General features: G+C 42.3%; 1 protein-coding gene across 19 annotated transcripts in view; it reads left to right on the top strand.

Moving 5' to 3' along the window:
• The window catches only part of ZNF462 (zinc finger protein 462), a 205,386-nt gene that overhangs the window by 21,624 nt on the left and 158,828 nt on the right, over window positions 1–24,934 (top strand). Inside the window, exon 2 of one of the 19 annotated variants that reach the window (XM_070742381.1) lies at window positions 17,773–17,841. The exons of the other annotated variants lie outside the window; for them this stretch is intronic. The gene's annotated coding sequence lies outside the window, so the exon portion shown is untranslated. The remainder of the gene's footprint in view (window positions 1–17,772; window positions 17,842–24,934) is intronic. 19 annotated transcript variants of the gene reach the window in all.

The following is a 24,934-nucleotide window of genomic DNA, read 5'->3' on the forward strand; positions in this document are numbered from 1 at the left end:
GAACATTTTCTTTGAGTTCTTCAGAATTTATTGACCAGCAAAACATTATTATTATTATTGTTGTTGTTTTTGTTTTGTTGTTGTTGTTGTTGTTGTTGTTGTTATTATTATTATTATTATTATTATTATTATTATTATTATTACTATTATTATTATTATTTAGATTTGTATGCCGCCCTTCTCCGAAGACTCGGGGCAGCATTAAGGCACACTGAAAATTAGGATGCTTTTAAGAATAATAATCCTGCTTTAATAATATAGGTAATCCTCGATTTACAACCATTCATTTAGTGATTGTGTAAAATTACAACAGCACTGAAAAAAATCATGGGATCAAAATTCACCTTCTTAGCAACCGGTTCATATTTGTGACCGTTGCTGTGTCCCAAGATCATGTGATCTTCTGACAAGCAAAGTCAGTGGGATAGTCAGATTCACTAATTTATCAACTGCAGTCATTCGCTTAACAATTGTGGTAAGAAAGATCGTAAAATGGGACAAAACTCACTAAACAAATGTCTCACTTAACAACAAATTTTGGGCTCAATGGTGGTTATAAGTCAAGGACTACCCGTATGGTGTAGATATTTCTGTGTTTACTAAGCTGAAAGGACAGATGAGGTTTTCAAAGAGTAAGAATAAGAAAACATTCCCATGGAATGATTGAATTGAAATACTATTAAGACCTCAATGTGAGATGTGGTTTGGATTTCTTGGCGCCATCTGGGTTGGGAGGGCACACATTAAACTGAAATTATATACCTATAACTTCTGTTGCTTACTCTCCACTTAATAGTGCAAGGAGGTTGGGGGGGGGCAGTAATAAAATTGAGTTTTTAATCTAATCTTTTGGTAACTGTTCAAGGTTTACCTTTAGGTGCAATGAGATAATGGTCACCTTGCAAAAAACTGTTCTGTTGTTTTTAGCTCCCTTGTAAGTGTTGGCACCTACCTCCATTCATGCAAACAACAAAGTAGAATCTAACACCTGTGTGTGTTCAAAGGGGATTGCAGTATATTAATTAAATTTTTACATGGCTTTTTCTGTCCAGGTTCCCGTTACTTTGTATCCCAGAAATACTTTGAATAAACAGTGGTCGTGCAGGTAGCTTAATAAAGATGTTGCTTATGGCTAATCTTTCCTTGTAATAAGGAATGGGTCATAATTTACAATTAGTGATGTCTCGCAGTTACAGTCAATGAGTTATATCACCAGGATCTTTCCTCCTGCTCACCAGAATGAACAGAAGTAGCTCAGGGCTACTGGAGCTGCAGTTTTCCCAAGAAACCAGTTTGGCAACATCTAGAGCAGCATTCTAATCTTAGTGTTAACCAAATATCCTGGACTACAACTCCCATAATTCTCCAATCAGAGATGAAATCACATTATGCATGCTGATTAAAAAGATAAGCTTCAGTTCCTGACTTGCTACATTCCAGAAAGTGTTAGAATTTATATTTCAAAAAAATAAATAGTCCAATCAAGGTGCCTGTTGTCATCTCTCTCTTTTTTTTTTTTAAAGAGGGTTGGGGGTTTTTTGGACAACAAATATGCAAACTTGACTGAATGGGCTGCTTGTGTCTTCTTGAGAAAACTGGTGGTTTTATTCAGCAATTTCGCTTTTCTCATTCCCAAGCCTGTTTGATAAAATGCTAAATGTTACTCCTGCCTAGTTAAGTGACAGAAGCAATGGGGTGCATATGGTGTTCAGGACAGGTAAATGATGCTGATTAAAAGGATGTTTTTGTCAGGCTTATTACCTGGATTGATTTTGGCTTCTTGATCTTCAGGACCCGAATCTATTAAAGGGGCTAGAAAAATTTTGGATTATAGAATCATACTATATGGATTAAAAACCCTTGCACGGCCACAGGAGAGCATATGACCATTTACAACTAATCTCAAGACGAGGTACTAAAGGGTAGAATAGGATAATTCCATGCAAATCATCTTGGGGGAGGAGGGGGAATATAATTTTTAACCATCCTTTGTGTCTGCTGCATATGAATGCAGCGGTGATATTGGTTCCTATAACCAAAATAATATTCATCGCTAAGGGGTATTGGTAGGAGATATTGTTGAATTAATTACAATCCATTAGACAAAAAGAAACGGCTACATATAAATACTTAGTATTTATTTGGAGGTACCACAAATCTAAGACTGATTCTTGTCCATTCCATTTGAGTCACGACCTTATTGGTGTTTCCGTTTCAGGTCAATGCTTCATCTCATTAATTGTTAGTTTTCTCAGCTTGCAGAAGTTTCTGTACCTTGGAACTATTTGCAGTACATGTACATCACACCTTTAGGAATTCGCTATCATGATATGCTTTGTATTCTTCTGGTTGCCTTTCTTGTGTGAAACAATACTATATAAATTTACACCTTATACCAATTGGTACATGTGTGTGCATGTATAGATATAATTCTCAGTAACACCTACTGTTTCCCCCAAAATAAGACATCCCCCTGATAATAAGCCCAATTGGGCTTTTGAGTGCATGGCAATAAGGCCAAATGCTTATTTCAGGGTTCAAAAAACACAGCATCTTGTTTTCAGGGAAACTCGGTATATTGGCCCTCATGTATTGGATTATAATTGATGGTTGCAGATGAAGCAGAGGTTGGCATAAAGTTAAACTAAGGATAATTTTTTTGTGCGTGTGTCCAGATTTCAACACTTGCAAACTTAGGTAGTGTAGTATCTACTTAGTCATTCAAAACAACAAAAAAAGTATTCCATGTGTATTCTGTTACCAAATAGGTTGTCTACTACTTTGAACAAAATGTAATGCTTATGACCCCACCTTTCTTTTCAAGATGGAATGCATCATGTATCAGATTTTCAAGCAACAACTCTGTTTTTAAATGCAAATCTGTGCAACTTCACAATTTTTGTTTTTAAATGCTTATACAGTACTATATTTAAAAGCATAAGTACAATAAAACTAATAGAAAGTAAAAAAAGTAAGGTACAGAGAATAAAAAATAATAGAAAAATAGAAAATAAGGAAAAAAATAAGAAAATATTAAAGAAAATATATATAAAGAAATTCTTCAACCTTTACTACATATTATTTCTTTAATAACTAATGACCTATTCTTAAAATGCAACATATAATCGTTTTTCCCCTTATCTGATCTGTAAACAAATACATAAACTCTCCTCATTTCAATCCTGATGTCAGCAAAAATCCATTAAGAGACATCAGTCAATTCCTTTTTTATGTCCAGTGTAACTTTAGCCTTTTTCTTTTTGATCTTTCCCTATTAAGAAACTGGTATATACTGTGAGGTATAGCACCCTATAATTCCTCCACAGTCATTTATGGGCAGGAGAGAAAATTATGACACATACTAATGAAGTAATCATAAAAGTGCCCTGAATTATGTATTACCAGATGTCTTGCTTTTGCTATAACTATTTTGTAATAAACAGTAGTCATACTTTAACGCCGTGATTACGAACCTATGATATGTGTGTCACAGGTTGCACACGGAGCGCTCTCTGCAGGCACACAAGCCATTGACTAGCTCAGCTCAGCTCCATTGCGCATGTGTGCGCGCCTCCTGCTGGCCAGCTGATTTCCATGTCAGATACGGGCATGTTTCTACTCATTGTCTCCTTCCTGTGCCTTTCCAGATCTCTGGAGATTCCACCCCAGTGCTGTTTGGGCATGCAAGGCTTTCCCACCCCCTAGGTCCATTTGGAGAAAGGAAGCTTTTCTCCCTCCCAGCTTCATTTGGGGAAAAGAGGCTTCCCCCTTCAGCTCTGCTTGGGGGAAAAGAGGCTTCCCTCCCCCAGCTCCATTTGTGGAAAGGAGGCTTTCCCCCCCTCCCAGCTCTATTTGGAAATGAGAAGGTTTTCATCCCTCCCACCGCTGTTTTGGGATGGGAGGCCAAAATAGGGGGGCACACTCACATATGCAGAGGGCGGGGATGTGTGGAATGGACATTACATTATGGGTGTGGGCACTCACACACAGAGGACAGTGCGCAGGTACACATTTTTGGCACCCAAGGGAAAAAAGGTTCACCATCACTACTTTAAGGTATCCATTTCAGTTTTGATTTATACTATTTTGTTGAGTAAGATAACAATCCAATAAATAAATAAATTACATACCAGTAGTTGATCGCTAAGCAAAGAAGTGCTTCTCTTCCTAGGTGCATAAATTACACTTCAGTTTCTTTCTGACAGAATAAATAAAAAGTCAGGGAATGCATGAATATTATGTACCTTTGAATTTAACAAACCGTAGTTAACTCTGGATTTTAAATTCATTTTGTTGCTGCTGTGAAATGTTCTAGTTTATTATACAAGAATTTGGTTGTCAGAATAGAACTTGTTTTTCTACTTATGGCAGGGGTCGACAAAGTTGTTCAGAATCTAGGAGCCAGCCAAAAAATTTAGGAGCCAGAATTTTTTTTAAGCAAACTTGGTTTTTTGCCGAGTCTCCACCTGACATCGCTTTCACCCCCTCCCCCCCGGCGCAGGCCTGGCTCCGCCGAGCCGGCTCTGCTGTACTCCCGTCGGGATCCGAGGGGAGACCGTTAGTCAGAAACCGAAACAGAGAAGAAGGAAAGGGAGACCGGGCCGGGGACGCGGGTGAGGGGGGGAGGGGGGGAGGAGGGGTTACTGGTCGGAAGTCACCGCGCACGCGGCCGGAGGAGGAATGAACAAAACCTCACGCCGGGAGGGGAGGGGCTTCCGCTTCTCTCCGAAGGCGGGTGAGCGGCCAAGATCGGAGCGTCTGTGTGCGGTGGGGGGGAGTGAAGGGGTTCGAGTAGGAGGCGGAATGGAGGCAAGGGGGGGAGGGAGAGACGCACGCAAGTGCAGGGGACGCTGGGAAAGCAGCTCGCTCCGAGGTTGATGGGCGGAGCTACGGAAGCCAAGATGTACCATTTCTGGGCGTAAACACAAGGCGGGAAAAATATACTGTATACCAGTGATTTTCAACCTTTTTTGAGCCGCGGCACATTTTTTACATTTACAAAATCCTGGGGCACACCACCAACCAAAATGACACAAATCTAATAAATAAATAAATAATAAATAAATACATACATACATACATACATACATACATACATACATACATACATACATAAATAACCCCCTCATATATACAATCCCATGTAACATCCCCTTATAAATACAGTCAATCATCAATCATCCCTCCTGAAATTTATACCACTGTCTCATTTCTGGGTACTTCTCCTGTCTTTCCCCCTTTTCTCTCTCGTGTTTCTCATTTCTCTCTCTTCCTCCCTTTTTCCCTCATTCCTTCTCCCTCTCACTTCTCCTCTTTTTCCATCCCTGTCTCTCTCCCCCCCTTATGTGTGTGTATGTATACACACTCCAACCATTTCCAAAACCAGTTGAGGGCTGGGGTTTTTTTCTCTTTTATCCTTTTCAAAAACAGGTGTGGGCTGGGGGGGTTTTCTTATTATTTGGGTGCTTTTTACCATATGCTTCAAGAATCACCTCTCTCTCTTTTGTTTCACTCTCCTCTCATTCTCTGCCTCAATCATTTTCTCATTTCTCCTTTTTTCTCCCCTTTTTGTTCTCATTTCTCTCACTCTCCTTTCCTCTCCCTATCTGTCTTGCTTTCTCTCTCTCTTGCTATCTTTTTCTCTCTCTTGTTCTCTTATTTTCTCTCTCTCTCTTGTTCTTTCTCTCTCTCATGCTTTCTCTCTCTTGTTCTTTCTCTCTCTGTTGCTCTCTCTCTCTTATTTTCTCTCTCTCTCTCTCTTTCCTTTCTCTCATTCCCTCTTTCTCTCTATCCTTTCTATCTCTCACTCTTTCCTTCTCTCCCTCCCTTTCTCTCTCTTTCCATTCCCTCTTTCTCTCTATCCTTTCTATCTCTCACTCTTTCCTTCTCCCCCTCTCTTTCTCTCTCTTTCCTTTCTCTCATTCCCTTTCTCTCTATCCTTTCTATCTCTCACTTTTTCTTTCTCTCCCTCCCTTTCTCTCTCTTTCCTTTCTCTCATTCCATCTTTGTCTCCTGGGGCTGACTGCGCCTGCCCTGCACCCCCCACCGCGGAGGGAAAGCATTTGGCATCGGCACCGCCAACCCCCCCCCCTCCACAAGCAGCAAAAGCCTCTGTGACTGAGCCGGAAGGCAAACGGCGCACCCCACCGCTTAGGCTTTTGCTGCTCCTGGGGGGGGGAGGATTTTCTCCTCCCCGCCCCCCCGGCAGCCAAACGTCGCTGGTGCAGGAAAGCAGCGTGTTAAAAGGCGCGCTGCTTTCACGGAAAACAAACCCGGCTTTCCTGGCAACGGAGGATGACAAGCAGGATGAAGCGGGGTGGAGCAACGCGAGGCTCAAGCAGGCAGCTTCCGCGCGTTTCTTTCAGCGGAAGAGGAGGAGAGGGAGCGGATCGGGCGGGCGGGGGCTGCGCCTTCTACTGCCGGCGCCTCCCCGCCCCCCCCCCCCAGGCAGGCAGGGGAATGGGGACTGCGCGCCCATGGAAAAGGGCACGCAGGGGGGGTATTTTGGGGTGCGCGGGTAGCGGCGGCGGCGGGCAATAGCCGGGGGGGCGGCTTCTGCAAGTGGGAGCTCCAGGGCTGAAGCCTCAGCCCTGGAGCTCCCACTTGCAGGAGCCACCTCGCGGCACACCTGGCCATGTCCCGCGGCACACCGGTTGAAAAACACTGCTGTATACATACAGTACAGCAGGCAACATTTTCTAGGCGCCAGACAACATTTTCTAGGCGCCACTGGCGACCAGGCGCCTGGGTTTGTCGATCCTTGACTTATGGCCTGTGGAATCTGCAGGTTTTATTATCTAAAGGTTCAAATTTTATGGTGGACTGTGTCCGACTTTCTTTGCCCTAGACTTTTAAATAAAAACTAGAATTCCAGTGGTGGATGTCCCAGGCCATGACAAAGGGATGTGGCATCAAGGAGTCCAGTTGCTTGACAATCACCACAGATGCCAGCCTCTTTGGCTAGGTTACTGAGACAAGGCAAGTTCTCTACCAGAGTGATCAGGACAATCCAGGCCTGTAGGAGACCATCAACTAACAGAGTCTATGACTTGACTTGGTAGACCTTCTATAACTGGTGCTACAAGGGCAACATTAATCCCGTCTCTGCATCCCTTGCCCAGCTCCTGGAATTCCTCCAGGATGGGTTGGACAAGGGCATATTCTCCAACACCATATGCAGACAAGTGGCACCTCTGTTGTTGGTATTGTCATTCATTCATTCATTCATTCATTCATTCATTCATTCATTCATTCATTTATTTATTGGATTTGTATGCCGCCTCTCTCCGTAGACTCGGGGCAGCTAACAACAGTAATAAAAAACAGCATGTAAATCCAATACTAAAACAACTAAAAAACCCTTATTGTAAAACCAAACATACATACAAACAAACAGACAAACATACCATGCATAAATTGTAAATGCCTACGAGGAAAGAATATCTCAGTTCCCCCATGCCTGACGGCAGAGGTGGGTTTTAAGGAGCTTACGAAAGGTGAGGTCATGTGGGGATTTGGAGTCCCTCTCATATCACCCTATTGTACGCAACTTCATTAAGGGAGCAACCAATTTAAACCCTCCGGTGGCACACATGTATCCCATCTAGAACTTGCCAAAGGTCCTGCAGGCACTCTCCTTGGCTCCCTTCAAGCCATTACGAATGGCCAGTCTGCCTTTTCTCACCTGCAATGTAGCCTTCTTTACCACATCAAGATGAATTTTGGAGCTTGTGGCCCACTCCATAAGGAATGAATTTTGCCAGACTTCTGTCTAGGCCCAACTCATGCTGGGGAAAAGAAGTGGCATACCTTGGACATCAGGATGGCCCTCCACATTTACATCAAAAGAACAGCTCTTTTCAGTCTTCTACGCTGGAGAGCAAGGTCATGGCATTGACAGTGGGTTGGTGGAAATTGCCGAAAAATCTAAACTTCACACTCTTCTGTTGCCCCGGCCCAATCTACCAGGAGTGCAGCCACTATGGGCGACACCGGCCTCTCTCGACGAAATCTATAGGGCAGCGACTTTGGTCCTCACCATCCCCATTTATCAGATACCACAAATGAGTGAGTCCAGAGTCCAGGAGTGAATACAGGATCAATAATGCGTCAAGTCAACTGCTACGCCTTCATCAAAACTGCGGGACAATCAAGATAGATGTGGTAGCAAAGTTTAAAAGGACTCAGTCTCTGGACAGAAAACAAAGAGTTAACCCATTATTTGGATTCTCTCTCAACACACTGAGAAGGAGTGTATCAGATACGACCAAGCCTCTTTTGAGCAAACATTATCTGTCATGCACCATCTTCTTAGAATTTAATTTAATTTAATTTATTACTTTTAAAAGCCGCCCAACTTCTATCAGATGGTTATGAAAACATTAGATAATGGATTCCTTAAATATGGTTAGAGTATAAATACCAGTTTATGAGTTGATTCCTAGAACTACTTTATGCATGTTTATTCTGAATAGATTAGGATAAGTCTATATGCAATCACCTGAGAATATGCATATTTAAGAATAAAGAACATTTGAATAAATACGTGTAGAATTGTAGTGCTGGTTTCATTTATTCCAATAAAAGTATTACTGTATTTACTTTTACTGTGATTTATAAATAGCAGTATTTATAAAATACTTATAAGATAGTAGATACTGGGAAATCATATGGAAATTTTAAAAGCTAGATCTTGCCTTATCCCACATTCAGAAAATTTTTCTTATGTGACAATATTTGAATTAAGCCTGAAGGGCAGACATCTATGAAGAATCACATTAAATGGCTTTCTAATCCAGTTGTTAATAGTTAATTCAGTACCTTGAGGAAATTTGCATGTGAAACATAGCTATAATAACTCTTATTCTGAGTTGACAACTCCAATTTCTTTTTGAAAATTATGTTTCCTCTATCTTTTTACTGAAGAGAAATACTAAATAATAGATAAAATGTTAAATTTTGCAATATGAAAGTGTTAATTTTTCTGTCAAAATGAATAGTGAAAATCTTTGCCTAGTGGCAAAATTGGAGTTAGGAAACTACTCATTTGTATTTATCCCAGGTTCTGAAGTGTCAGTGGCAAGGAACAATGGAATAAAATTTCTTAAAGGTCTGATACAAGTACAGTGATCCCTCGATTTTCGCGATCTCGTTCTTCGCGAAACGCTATATCGCCATTTTTCCCACCCGATGACGTCACTCTCTTCCTTCCTTTCTCATCTTTCTTTCTCTCTCTCTTTCTCTATCTTGCTTCTTCCTCTCTCACACTGTCTTCCTCCCTCTCTCATCTCTTTCTTTCCTTCTCTCTCTTTCTCTATTTCTCCCCCTCTTGCTGGCGGGCAGCGGGCGGGCGGGCGAGCGGGGGCATCAGCGAGGAAGACCCAGGGAAGGTTCCTTTGGCCGCCCAGCAGCTGATCTGCTCGGTAGCGCAGCAGCAGCGAGGAGCCGAATCGGGGTTTCCCCTTTGCGTGGGCGGCGGGGAAACCCCGATCTTCGTCTGCTCGCTGCTGCTGCGCTACCGAGCAGATCAGCTGCTGGGCGGCTGCAGCAGCAGCGAGCAGACGAAGATCGGGGTTTCCCCGCCGCCCACGCAAAGGGGAAACCCCAATCTTCGTCTGCTCGCTGCTGCTGCGCTACCGAGCAGATCAACTGCTGGGCGGCCGCAGCAGCAGCGAGCAGACGAAGATCGGGGTTTCCCCGCCGCCCACGCAAAGGGGAAACCCCGATCTTCGTCTGCTTGCTGCTGCTGCGCTACCGAGCAGATCAGCTGCTGGGCGGCCGAAGGAACCTTCCCTGGGTCTTCCCCGCCGCCCACGCAAACTCCACCATCTGTGCATGCGCGGCCATGAAAAAAAGGGCGCGCATGCGCAGATGGTGTTTTTACTTCCGCAACCCTACATCGCAAAAAACCGATTATCGCAAGGGGTCTTGGAACGGAACCCTCGCGATAATCGAGGGATCACTGTATATAGTGACTCGTGATGGTTTTCGCTTCTCTTATTCCAGAGATGTTTAGGAAACTTATCTAACAGGAGTGTAGGCAAAGCTGTGATGAACACAAAGTTTCCAGTATATTTAGGCTAATTGAGTCTGATTACTCTGATATAAAGAAACCTTGGTATCAGCTTCTTCCCCCCATCCCAATGTTTTAAGGGATTATCATTTTAACTTGCTGTATCTATTATTATTTTTAACCTTTGGATGAATCAGGCAGCCTTAAAGAAAGTCCTTGGATGCTACCAACTTTAACTTGACTGAGGGACATGTTCTAAAGAATTAATTCATTAAGTAAACTTTTGAAGGACATCCTTTATAGAACAACTACCCATTTTATTTGGTTAATGGCTGATCTAATTCAACTGTTCTGTTTCCTGGAATTTTAATATAAAAATGCACCAAACAAGCATAAGGCAGCAAAAGTCAAATGTTAGTATTTATCTTTTTGGTGAATCTATCCAAAATAATTAATATTTTGTTCTTGTGTACCTTGACTGGTGATAATACTCTAATCCAGCAGTTCTCAACCTGTGGGTTGCAATCCCTTTGAGGGTCAAATGACCCTTTCATAGGGGCCACCTAAGACCATTGGAAAACACATATTTGTAATTGTCTTAAGAACTGGGATACCACTTCTCTATCCATCTCTGGGTGGGTCCACACACATGCAAATAGACTACTCCAGTTTTCTTGTTTTCAGCTTTTTTTAAAAAAATAAAAAATAAAATTGGCACTGTGCACGTGTGTGTGTGTTCAAAGGGCCCATATGCCCATGAGGTGCGGCCATGAAGCAAACCAGCAGTGAGGTAAGTTGGAATCCACCCGGAGTTAACTAATAGTTTTATTATTTTATGGTTGGAGGTCACCACAACATAGGAACTGAATTAAAGGGTCAAAGCATTAGGGAGGTTGAGAACTACTGTGTCTAATCCTTGTGATTTTAGTTGCAGAATTTTGATAAGCACATTCAATAGCACAAGTTGTCTCTATGTTAAAGTGACCCGATTTTTACATTGCTAAAGCGGGACACTATTGGTGGGGGGGCGGCAAAAATTTATCTTTATTTTTTTCTCTCTCTCATCCTCCCTCCCTTTCTCTCTGGGGGACACCCTCACCTCAGCGATGTAAACGCTGCCGGTGCCCAGGCCGTGTCCTGTGAGCATGGCCTCAGTAATGACCATGCTGCAGCCAGATCCTCTCACTCGGTTCCAAAGAAGAATTCTTTAAAAAGCCCATTGCGAGCGTGAGGCCTACCCTGAGCTGGGTAGGATGACCCCAAGATGCTTCGACGTTTCCTTTCACCGTCACCATACAGGAGAGAGAGGGGGGGGGGAGGAAGGAAGGAAGAAAATCGGGACATTTCTGAAACGGCACGGGACATAGGACAGATTATAAAAAAGTGTGACTGTCCCGCAGAAAGCGGCACATATGGTCACCTTACTCTATGTTAGCATCTTCATTTGAACATTAGTTTCTGTGTAGACAGTGACACTTAAATGTTTGTGCATTGTTTTAAATGTTCAATATTTCAACATAAATATGACTTAAAATGTTATTTGTTCTTCTCACAAGTCTTAAATCTAGATAAAGAATCCAAATAAACAAATGAATCAAAAACTTCATACTTATTCATTGATTTATTGAGGAAAATCATCCAAAGCTGCATATTTGTATGTGGCAAAAATATTGATTGAAACATTGATGATCATAGAGATTCACATATTGAATTGAATTGATTAGATTTGTATGCCGCCCCTCTCTGAAGACATATGTTTCTACACACAAATATATAGCTTTGTATTATTTTCCTCAATAAATCAATGGACAAATACAATCAAATCAATCTTTATTATGGTCATAGGCCATTATAGGAAGAAGTATAATGTTTTGATTCAAATGTTTAATTAGTTGCTCTTTTAGGACTTTTAGGGATACCACTTATCAAGTCATACTAATATAGAAATATTGAATATTCAGAAAGGTTCACAGATTTTTGAACATAATTGTACAAGTCTTACACTTCTTTAATTTTATTGGAAATTCTGCTTTTTCAAAAGGAAAATCTCCTTGTGTGATTGTAGCAAGCTTTTATCCTGTTTACAGAATTAAAAACTTCTAGGTATTAATGGCCTTCTCTCTTTTAAGGAGGAATATTTGTTTTTCACTGGAATCTACATTTATCTACCACTTTTAAAGTGATATTAAGGTGTGTCTTGTGATAGGCCTGTGCCTTATAGAATAAGATGACTCATACTATAATTCTTTCTAGTATTGAGGTTGAATTCCAGAAATTCCTTCCTTCGTTTTGAAACAGTACTGTGAGAGCTGGTTCTTAGATTGATAACTTTAGCTTCTAGTTAGTCAAGAGGTGATATCTCCTTAAAAGTCGTCTTTCTTTTATTTAGATAATTCTGCTCATTTGAAAATAGAATAATTCCTAGGAATCTTCTGTTTTTATTTTAATTTTCTCGTGAATAAATATTATTCACCAGAGTTCTAAGAAGCATGACCTTTGGGTTAAATTTACAATGCAAGTTGTTGTGAAGAAATCCAAGATATTCCATAACATTTTATATGGGTCGATCTAGGCACTTTTAATTTGTATGCCTTTCCTCACTGTTCTTTAAGGATTGAAAAGTGATATAACATTCAGTTTTTTCAGACTGAAAATTCTAGAAATAAGTTTAGAAACTCAGTATGTTTCCTTAGTCTTTTCACAGAAAAATTCATTCCTGTTATCTACCTCCTTGTTATTTTTGGAATTTAATTTAGGTTAAAGTTGTACACATATTTTATTTCTGTTGATATACCGTTGCTTATCCTCTTTGATTCCTAAAGCATGGCAGAATAAATTCATATTTACCTTCTGCCTAATCCTGACTTAAGCAATAGGTTTTTACAGTTTCCTTGAATTTATCTAACTGGATTTCGGAAACAGAATATTCAAAGTGCCTGATTGAGAAGCATAAGATAATTTATTAAAAAGTTTATTCCCTTCCTGCTTCCCTGTCCATATACAACATGGATTTCTAGTCCCTTTCTGAACAGCAGTGCATTTAGGACAATATATTGTTAACTAGAGTTTTAGTAATACATATATGATTTGCAATTAAGAGAAGTGACACACAATATACTCTCTTTCTATGTGTTATCCTGAGCAGATGGCATGTTGCTGTTTTTATAATTAACTGGACTTCAGGCAGGGGTGGGTTCCATTTTTTTTACTATCAGTTATGTGGGCATGGCTTATTTTGTGGGCATGGTTAGATGGTAATGTGACTGAGTAGGCCCAGCCCTCAGTCACCTGCCCCCACATAGCTACATGAAAATTTATGTTTTGCTGCCAGGAGATTGGCAAAGAAACCTCCCTTTCCCTCCTGCCATGGCTGCTTCTACCTCAGTGCCAACAGGAGTAGGTGGATTCTTTAATGCAACAGAGATGAAGGCCCATCAGAGGTGAGAAGGTTTGCTCCCCCTGTTGCTGTTGCAGCAGCTACCCAGGTGACCCACTCCCTGCCTCAAGCCCATTCCCCCCCCCCCCATTTAGCCACAGAAATAATTTATGTTTTGCCAGCTAGGAGGCTGTACATGCAAAAAATGGCTGTGAAATAGTTCACAGTACATAGTGTCTATAAACAGTGAATTAGTGTTTCCTGTCTCTATTTTATCTATTAATATTGTTGTTTGTGTTAATAGTTTCCCTGGCAATAAAATTCATGGGTTAATTTCTCTGTGAATTGTGTAAAAAAGTATACTATTTCCCTATTTTTATTTTTTCTTAAACCTATTTCAAGTTTATACTATGTGAATTCTTTGATTAGCTTCTTAAGAGTTGCATTTTGCTGTGGTAACTCCTCATTCATTTTATCTATTTATGATATCTTTTAAGTTTTACATCTCTCTGAGGCACTTTTGTACTCCTGTGTAAAACAATTTTATTCTATTCTCATTTGTTGGGTTTATTATTCTATCTTACCCTGAAGGGTCAAGCCTCAAGAGTATTTTTTTCCCCCTGTAGAAAATGTGATTTGATATAAATAGACACAAATTTTCAATGGTGAACTTGGTTTAAACAGAATTCTGTGTTTTTAAGGGAAAAGAAAAGTTGTCAGCTACTTAATTATAGTCACCTTATACCGAATAGGAGTATATCGCCTGATTTAGGTATTATCAACAGATTTATATGAAGGATTCCAAAATATAATTCTAGAACAGTGTTTCCCAACCTTGGCAACTTGAAGATATCTTGACTTCAACTCCCAGAATTCCCCAGCCAGCAAATGCTGGCTGGGGAATTCTGGGAGTTGAAGTCCAAATATCTTCAAGTTGCCATGTTTGGGAAACACTGTTCTAGAATGTACCTCAAGGCGGGTCTGGTTTGTGCCCATCAAGCAGTGACTCACTGGGTTTCACAGCAAAATGGTTCTGAGGCTGAGAGGACAGGTAAAGGTTTTTGTCCTTTTAAAAACCCAGTATTTTGAATATTTCACATTGGGAGAAAAGTGTTCATTAATTTCTTCCATGCATGTATAAAAATGTAGCTTTGAAAACCTGAAGAGCATAAGAGTATATGAGGGGGAAATTGTGGCATTCTTTACTTCCTTTCGATTCCTCAATAAAGCCCAAATTTTTCTAAGCCTAGTTTGCCAATGGAGTCTTCACAGCTTCTCATCGCTTTTCTCTCAGTAAAATGTACCAATGTATTGTCAGGCAGACAATAGTTATTGTACAGAGATGGGGAAATCAAGCAGCTTGTGTTCCTGAAGAAAATGTAATGGCAATCTTGACTAAAGTTCACATAGAATAGAATTCTTTATTGGCCAAGTGTGATTAGACACACAAGGAATTTGTCTTTGCTGCATATGCTCTCAGTGTATATAAAAGAAAAGATACATTTTTCAAGAATCATGAGGTACAAAACTTAATGATTGTCATAGGGAACAGATAAGCAATCAGGAAACAATAAATATTAATATAAATCATAAGGATATAAGCAACAAGTTACAGTAGATGGGTGATAGGAATGATGAGAAGACTAATAGTAATGGTAATGCAGCCTTAGTGAATAGTTTGACAGTGTTGAGGGCAGAGTGATGGCGTTCGGGGAAAAACTGTTCTTGTGTCTAGTTGCCTTGGTGTGCAGGGCTCTATAGTGTCGTTTTGAGGGTAGGAGTTGAAATAATTTATATCCATGATGCAAGGGCTCAGTAAATATTTTCACGGCCCTATTTTTGACTCGTGCAGTATACAGGTCCTCAATTGAAGCCAGATTGGCAGTAACTGTTCTTTCTGCAGTTCTGATTATCCTCTGAAGTGTCTGTCTTGTTGGGTTGCAAAACTGAACCAGACAGTTATAGAGATGCAGATGACAGATAGTGTCAAAGGCATAAACTTCTTGCAGAACAGACAAAGCAATATAGATCCAGTGTTACCTTTGAGGCAAAAGAACTATATTTTTTTAAAGGTTATTTGAAATTTGCCCTCTTTTAAGGGCTTCCCAAAGTTAGTGTTATGTGTTCCTGAAACAGAGGTGCCCCCCCCCCCCCCCCCAATAATCACAGAAGATTATGAAGCATAATTCTTAGGAAAGCAAGGACTGTTACAGAATAGATGCTGGGCCTAATTGATTAAGCTGTTATGAGGAGAAATACTATAATAAGAATCAAGATATAGTGCCTTGCTGAATATGAGAAAGAATTCCTAAGGAAGGGATATGAAAGGTTATCTAGCCCAACTCCCACCTGATATAAGTAAAGCATCTTGTTAGAAAGTGGTAACATTTTGTATTCAAAATGTTTGAGGTAAATCTATTGAACAGTGTCTGTCTGCCATAAGGATGTGTGCTTATCAAAATGTAGAATTATCTATGAAACACAAGTTTCTGATACAGAATAATAAACATGTTGATCTTTGGAAGGGAGTGCAATATATTTTTGAATAGTGAAAAAGAACCAGTAGAATATTTGACAAGTGAGTCATTAATATTTTCATAAATGCATTTCTGATTTTTTTTTTAATATTGTAATGTATAACCTTGAGCACTTGGCTTTTCTGAATCCTGATTTGTGCTTGGATCAACATCAGGAAAAATTAACTTCCTCTATGTAAATATCCATAGTAAATCGCATGCATTTTACTTAGCTTAATCTTCTCTAACCTGGTGCCTTCCAGAGATGTTAGAGTTCTGTAATTTTCACCCAGTGTGGCATGCTGGCTGGAGACATTAGGAATGTCAGAACCGAAGAGTCATGAAAATATTGAATCATTTCCCCAAATTCTTTTCCTTTCTAGTTAATTTAGGGATTGGGAACAGGTTAAAGTGCAATAAAAAGTTACTCTGGGCGTGATTCACTTCCTGAAGAGTACTTAAGTTCAGCCTGGAGCAATCCACCAAAATTATAAACAGGTTCTCATTCAATTGCACCTGAGAAAACTGAGGAAATCCTTTACTAGAATACAATATATACTGGTCAAAAAAATAAAGGGAACACTCAAATAACACATCCTATATCTGAATGAATGAAATACAGTATTCTCATTGAATATTTCATTTGCACAACTATTCCATTGCACAACAGCATGTGAAATTGACTGTTAATCAGTGTTGCTTCCTAAGTGGACAGTTTGATTTCACAGAAGTTAGATTTACTTGAAGTTATATTCTGCTTTTTTAAGTGTTCTCTTTATTTTTTTTGAGCAGTGTATTAACATTAGTTCTACAAGAATTAATTTATTTACTGAGAAATTGGAGCCCAAATATAAATTGAACATGGATAACTTCAGCTAACTCTTATTGTCTGATCTCACCAGAAGTTGGAGAAAATGTGCCAAATTCTTCTCTTCTAAAAATTAATTTCTTGTTATTAAGATGAAACATTGGCATATGCCAGACTGCTTGACCCAATAAAAGACAATACCAGAACAAATAAAACTAAGATTTGGAAGCATATTCTTCTGCTTAATTTGTTGGCTCTGCAGCTACTTTTCTTATTGTATTTATAATAAGTGCTACAATGGTACTAGACCTGCAAGAGACTGCCATCAAACTCTCAGAGATTTAACAGATAGCTAGCATGTTTTAGCTGCACAAGTATTTAAAAATTGGACAACTTCAGCTATTTTTTTCCTGATTATATATTACATATATAATATATATATATATATAATGTTGGGCAAGGTTATTTCTTCTATAAAATTTTACTTATTGTAAATATGAATGCTCCCCAAATACAAATAAGGCTGTGAGTAAGCAGATTTACAGATTGATATAGAAGTTCATTAAAAGGAAAAGCCCTATTGTTGTATTCATTGCTTGTGTTCTGAGAGCAGAAGTTCATGTTAATGCTGTTCAGCACACACATATACACACATGCAATAGGTTACATTCATTCAATTAAGTTATAAAGAGATAACCTGAGAAGCTTTCTTTTGTCACATTTGCTGTGACAAAATTATTCTGAATGCCATTTCTAGAACATTTTCAAAATCGATATAGCAAAGCACTAGGAAAATGAGACCAAAAGCTTGCCATTCCCCCTAACTTTGCCTGCTTGTCTAAGCAAATAGTTCAAGAACTAAAACCAACCTACTTCTGGGACATTAAAAACAGATTTTTAACTACAATGCATTGTGGATCCTTCTACCTTGACTCTCTACATTCACTTGACTTCACTCAGGCTAGGAGAGTTATTAGAAAAAGGCTTTTAAAGATTGAAGGATAGAATGAAAAAGGACTCATCCCAAATTTGGTCTAAAACTCAGCTTAATCATTGTTAGGTAGAAACCAGCCAACTACATCAACTCCCTCATCTCTCCAGCCCAACAAAGGTTCTTCTTCAGAGCCAGGTACGTATAATAGTCTACCTTTACTGCTTTTATACAGTAGATTCAATAAAACCCCCATGATTAAATGAACCTGCCCTTGTGGTGATGGTTCAGTTGAATCTATTCTCCACATGCTGCAGCACTGCTCCTTTTACAGTTATATTTAAAGAAGATTCGCCTTTCCTCTCAGGCTACATGCACCAAATTCTTCTCAGGAACATCTTGTTAACTTTCTCTTAGCAGATAAGAAAACTGTTACTTCCAGTAACATAGTAAAACATTGTATAGTATTGTGAATGTGCACAAAAAAATTGACTGATGCATATGACTGACATCTTCATATCTGATTGATTTATCTTACAGCCACATGGATGCTTTGTTTGTTTTCTACTGTAATTTTTGTTTTGTTTTGTTTTATCTTGTCATTGACCAAAATAAATATAGATTAATCCTTGACTTAACAACCATGTGTTTAGTGATTGTTCGAAGTAACATCATCTCTGAAAAGAGTGACTTACAACAAGTCACCCGTCAGCCAAGCAATGTTGACTGGCGGGACTGCAGGGAAGGGCCTTCTCTGTAGCAGCTCTGGTTCTCTGGAATTAACTCACCCCAGATATTTGCACCGCCCCCATTCTCCTGGCCTTCCAAAAGGCTTTAAAAACATGGCTGTGGTGGCAGGCTTGGTACTATTGAGTGACAACATTCTGCTCCTGACAGTAGTATGAATGATAGATGGATGAATGATTTCTAATATTGGGGTTTAAAATTTTGTATCTGGTTTTATTGTTGAATGCTGCCCTGAGTCTGTCAGGAGAGGGGTGGCTTATAAATATAACTAAATAAATAAATTTTTCACACTTATGACCATTGCAGCATCCCCATGATCACATGATCAAAATTCAGATGGTTAGCGACTGGCATATATTTATGACAATTGCAGTGTTCCTGGATCATGTGATCACCTTTTGCAACCGCCTGACAAGCAGAGTTAATGGGGAATCCAGATTAATTTAACAATTGTGGCCCAAAAAAAGAGAGCTGTGAAATGGGGTAAAACTCATTTAACAATTGTCTTGCTTTGCAGTGGAAATTTTGGGTTCATTTGTGGATCGTAAGTCAAGGACTACCTGTATTGTATTACTTAACGGAAGGCCATTTCTCCGTACTGAAGGAGCGGGTCCAGCAGTCACATGGGTTGCTCATGTCCAATCCGGTGGAACTGAGCCTAGTATTAAAAAAGCTTGCCGGATCCGCCCCTTCCCCAGAATTCGCTCAGTTCGCATATCCTGCGGTTGTATTGTGAATGCTCGTTCAACATTCTAACACCTTCCCTTCGACCTTTCCTTCAAAAAAGTAGTAAGATTTATTGTCTTTATTCAATTACTTGCACTAATTGCGCCAGCCGCTTAAAAGGAAAAAAGAAATAAAGCGGCTCGGCTTTTTTCCTTGGGAGAAGTTGCGGTTTCGTTTTCCCCCGGCGGTTTTGCCGGTTACGATTCCTGCGGCCGCTTGTGGATTCTTCTAATCCCTTGGCCTGGAGGTTCTGGTGCAAGTATTTATCATTGAATTATTGTTTTATTATTGTATACAAATATTTAAGGGCTTATAAAATACCTCCTGCGGAGTGAGACGCCTTCTAGTCTCCTGGACTTAGTCGATCGCTTTTCCCTTAAGAAATTCTACGGAGCGATTTTTTTCGGCGCGAAGGCCTTCGCGCCCTTTTTTAAAATATCTAGGCCTCTCGTGTTGGCCTTCTGCCAGCCGCGTAGGCCTCAGTCCACCGCGTGGATCCGGGAGCGGGCCTTGGGGGTCCCAGGCTAAATTCTCCACCGGCTAAGCCTCCAACCAGAGTGCCTTGGTTTTACTTAATTGCAAAGTTTAGGGAGGCTGGCCCCGCTGGATTTGGGGGCACGAACTCTGGGTTTGCCCAGATTGTCCTCACGTCTCAGCAGCTTCGAGGCCTCGAAGCAGGATCCATTCCTCTTGGGAAGTCCTTGAAATCTTCTCCTTATAATTTAGTTATTGGCTCAGCCTTGTCTTCTGTTAATTGTCAGACTATGGCTACTTTTCCCAAGAGAGGCACAACTAAAGGTCCCAGAGAGGCCAGGCCTACAGGCGATGAGATTACTAGTATCCCCCAGGCCTCTTCCTCCTCTTCTCCAGGGGCCCGTCCCTCGACCAAGGTCACCAGGGCTGAGAAGAGAAGGGACCTAGCCCTACAAAAAATTCATGACAAATCAGCAAAACGTTTGAAAGTGCAGGCCCAAGTAATCAGTAGTCAAGACCCACCAGAGGCCTCTAGTCTGCCTCCTTCTGGGGTCCCTGTGTTATCTCTGGATGAGCCAAACCTAGACAGACCCCAACCTAACCTATGGGGCATAGGTCCAGAGGAACCAGATATTATTGAAGATTCCCCCCAGCCAGGATCCTCCCAGGCCTTTAGGAATTCTTCTGCCATTTCTGCTGATATTTCCACTTTACCTCCTGAGTTCCAATCTATTTTTGCTGTGTTGTCCAAAGCCATTGATGCCAAACTCTCCTCCATCAATGAGCTTCCTTTACCTCTTCCTCCTTCTCGTTCCTCCCGCCCCTTGGGTTCTTCCCCAGCGGTCAGAGCTCCTATTCAGGATGATTCAGAATCCTCCCAGGATGAATATGAGGATGTAGAGGAGGATGAAGACCCTTTCCAGGGCTTATCAGAGGATGAGGAATCCCAAATAAAGGTCCCTCCTCCAATTACTATTTTCCCTTCTCAACTATTCAAATCTCTCCTCCTCAAAGCTAGAATTTCTACGGGATTAGCAGCCCAGGAGAAACAAGCCTCCACTTCCACTGATCCCCCGGAGGAGAATTTACCTTACTTCACAGAGGAACAGGAGGATAATGAGGTAATTCCTATGCCTAAATTGTTTAAAGATGCCTTACTCAAACAGTGGGATTTTCCAGCCTCTGGCCTTAATCCCTCTACCAAGGACAGAAAGTTGTATAAACTCTCCTCTTCCTATGAAGAGCTTCTATCTTTTCCCAAACCAGATGAACCTGTCAAAATTCTTCACTCGGCAGCGGCTGTGCCAGGCGAGGCGGAGGAAGTCCTCCGTCCAGAGGACAAGCGCATCGAGCAAATGCTCAAAAGAGGATTCTCCGCTGATTCCTGGGCCATTAAAAGTTCTGCAGCAGCCTCCTTCTTCTCCAGAGCCATGCTGCTGTGGCTTCGCCAACTTCAACAGCACATTCCTCCCGATGACTTGAGAGGTCAACAAGACTTCAACAAGGTCTTTGCAGCTGCCCAGTACGTGGCTGATGCCACCTTGCAATCTACTAGATTTTCTGCTAAGTCAATTGCAGCCTCTACAACGGCAAGAAGACTCCTATGGATTCGCCCTTGGCAAGCGGGAGTTCGCCAAAAGTGGCAGTTATCCCAGGGCCCCTTAAAGCGCGACCTTCTCTTCGGTGATCTTCTCGATCCACTCCTCACGGAGACCACGGACAAGAAAAAGGTTTTGGGTCCAACCACCAAAAAGGTTACCAAAACGCAGTCCTTTCGTCGCCCAGGGCGCCAGCAAGATCAAGCGGCTTCCTATCAGAGATCTCCAGGTCAGTATTCCCCCCGCTTTCGTTCCCAAGGTAGGAACTCCAGGGGTAGAGGGTTTCGTTTCCAAAGGGGAGCTTCCTCTAACAGGGCTTCAAAAAAACCTAGATGGTAATCTTACCTCCATTCCCATAGGGGGTCGCCTAGCTCATTTCGCCTCAAATTGGCGTCTCACCTCCAAGGACCCTTGGGTCATTGACACTGTTCAAACAGGCCTTCTTTTAGAATTTATTTCTCCTCCCCCAAAACGTTTTATTTCCTGCCCTTCTCCCAGGTCATCCTCAGATTGTAACCGTATGGAGGAGGCCATTTCTCATCTTTTGTCCATCAGAGCCATTCAGCCGGTCCCTTCTAGTCAGAAGGGCCTAGGTTTTTACTCCATCCTATTTATGGTTCCAAAGTCCTCCGGAGGTTGGAGAGCCATTTTGGATTTAAAGAAACTAAACCTATTCATCAAATATAGGAAGTTTAAGATGCACTCCTTGTCTTCTATTTTGGCCGCCATTCACTCGGGAGATTTCATGGTCTCCCTAGACCTCACTGAAGCTTACCTTCACATTCCTATAGCCAAATGCCACAGAAAATATTTACGTTTTTCCTTTCAAGGCAGGCATTTCCAGTATAGGGCGATGCCATTTGGCCTTTCCTCGGCCCCTCGGGTCTTTACAAAGCTCTTGGGGTCCCTGGCGGCCTATATCCGGGCGTCTCCCATCCACATTTTATGTTATCTTGATGATATTTTAATTCATGGTAACTCCCTAGAGAGAGTGAAAACAGACCTTTCTGTCACCATGTCAGTCCTTCAGGACCATGGATTTTCCATCAACTTTGATAAAAGTCACCTCCAACCATCCACTTCCATTTCTCACCTGGGATCCATTATTGATTCAAAATCCTCCCAGGTTTTTCTCTCCCCCGAGAGAAAACTCAGTATAGAGGAGTTAATTTCTAACATTTTATCTAATCCTTCAGTATCCATAGTTACTCTATCTTCCCTTTTGGGGAAGATGGTGTCATGCATAGGCATCATTCCCTGGGCTCGCCTTCATGCTAGGGAACTCCAGTGGCTACTGTTGCCTTTTCAGAGATCGGGGCACAGCAACTCAAATCGACGCATTGTCATCCCACTGAGTGTTCGCAGATCCTTCAAGTGGTGGAAGTCTCCGGCCATGGACAGAGGATCCCCGTTCAGGTGCCCGGATCAATTTGTCATCACCACAGATGCCAGTCTATCGGGATGGGGCGCCCACGCCCAGGGGATGATAGCCCAGGGCACGTGGTCCCCGGAGGAAGCTTCCAGGCCAATCAATTGGCTAGAATTAAGAGCCGTTTCCCTGGCTCTGAAGCATTTCTCTCCTCGCATTCCCAACCGGCACGTTCTCATTCTCACCGACAACATTGCCACAAAAAGCCATATCTGCAGACAGGGGGGCACGAGATCCAAGGCTCTCATGAGGGAGGCCCTCAAGTTGGGCCTTTGGGCGGAAAAACATCTCCAGTCGCTCCTAGCCGATCACATCTCGGGGAGCCTCAACGTCCAGGCGGATTGGCTATCCCGAGCAACGATAGACCCAGGAGAGTGGAACCTCCATCAAGACCTGTTCCATCAAATCACCCTCAGATTCGGCCTACCAGTCCTGGATCTCTTCGCGACCAATGCGAACGCCCAACTCCCTCGCTTCTATTCCAGATTTCCATCCCCGGGAGCGGAAGCAATCAATGCCCTCCGGAGTCCATGGCCTCCAGGCCTACTCTACGCATTTCCTCCAATTCCAATCCTCCCGGACGTGATTCACAAGGTCCTCACCGAGAGGGCCCGAGTAATCTTAATCGCCCCTCATTGGCCCCGCCGGCCCTGGTTCGCGGATCTCCAACAGCTGTCCGTCCAGGACCCTTGGCGACTCCCCGTTTCGGGGGATATGCTGCGGCAGGGGGCCTCTTTCCATCCAGACCCGGAGTGGTTCCACCTCACCGCCTGGCTGTTATCAGGAGAGATTTAGAGCTGCGTGGTCATGACCCCGATTCAGTGGAGGTCATTTTAAAGGCCAGGAGGGGCTCGACCAATCGAATCTACGACCACACGTGGTCCAAGTTTCACCAGTGGTGTCTACAGGAAGGTCTCTCCCCTCTGTGCATCCCCATACACAGAATTATTTCCTTCCTTATGCAAGGCTTCCATAAAGGACTTTCCACCAGCACCCTCCGGCGTCATCTGGCAGCCATTTCATCTGTCCTAGGGGGTCCCCGCAGACAGCCTCTCCGATCCTTCCCTGAAGTTCAGGAATTCCTCAAGGGCATAGCCAACCTCAGACCTTCCAAGGTCCACAGGTATCCATCCTGGGATTTGCCACGGGTTCTCCATTCCCTCACGCAGGCACCATACGAACCCCTAAAATCGGCATCCCTCAGGTACCTATCCTTTAAGGTAGCCTTCCTGGTGGCTATTACCTCTGCCCGGCGCATTTCGGAGCTGGCTGCCCTCTCAATCAGGCAGGACCTTTGTCAATTCCATCAGGACAAGGTAGTCTTGCGACTGGACCCTACCTTCTTACCCAAGGTCAGTTCCATGTTCCACAGATCTCAGGATATTGTCCTACCTTCCTTCTGCCTCCAACGAGACCATCCCTTGGCAATTAGATGGCACACCCTGGATCTCACCAGAGCGCTGAGAATATATATCCAACGCACAGGACCCTTTCGGAGGTCAGAAGCACTTTTTGTAGCCTATCATCCCAGAGTCATGGGGGCCAAAGTGTCTTCAACAGTAATAGGCCGTTGGATCAGAGGGACTATATCTAAGGCCTATGAGTCGGCCTCCCTCTCAGTTCCAAGGAACATCACTGCGCATTCCACCAGGAGCGCAGCCACCTCGGCCGCTTGGGCGACTCAAGCCCCGTTGGAGGAGGTCTGCAAAGCAGCCACTTGGGCCTCGCCAAATTCCTTCATCAGGCACTACAAAATTGATTCTTACGCTTCAGCGGACGCTGCCTTCGGCAGAAGGGTACTCCAATCCGTTATCTCACACGATAGCAAGCTAATCCCACCCTAGGGACCATCTATTGGGTATGTCCCATGTGACTGCTGGACCCGCTCCTTCAGTACGGAGAATAGGCGTTGATTGCTTACCTGAACGCCTCTTCTCGTACGGTGAGCGGGTACAGCAGTCACTTCCCACCCTTGTATGTGTCTTCTTTACCTTTCTATATCTTTCTTCCTCTAACAATGAGAGTTGAACACTACAGAGCTTCACAACTGAGCCTAGTCTATGGATTCGCGAATTCTGGGGAAGGGGCGGATCCGGCAAGCTTTTTTAATACTAGGCTCAGTTCCACCGGATTGGACATGAGCAACCCATGTGACTGCTGTACCCGCTCACCGTACGAGAAGAGGCGTTCAGGTAAGCAATCAACGCCTATTTTCTGCCACCTTTTTGTTTTGCTCTGTAACCAAAATATGTTCCTGGAATGTTTACATGCCAAACTAGAGGTAACATCTAATCAATCTTTTCAGGATTAGATGAGT

Source organism: Erythrolamprus reginae, chromosome 2 (assembly GCF_031021105.1).
Source record: "Erythrolamprus reginae isolate rEryReg1 chromosome 2, rEryReg1.hap1, whole genome shotgun sequence".
Classification (NCBI taxonomy): Eukaryota; Metazoa; Chordata; class Lepidosauria; order Squamata; family Dipsadidae; genus Erythrolamprus; species Erythrolamprus reginae.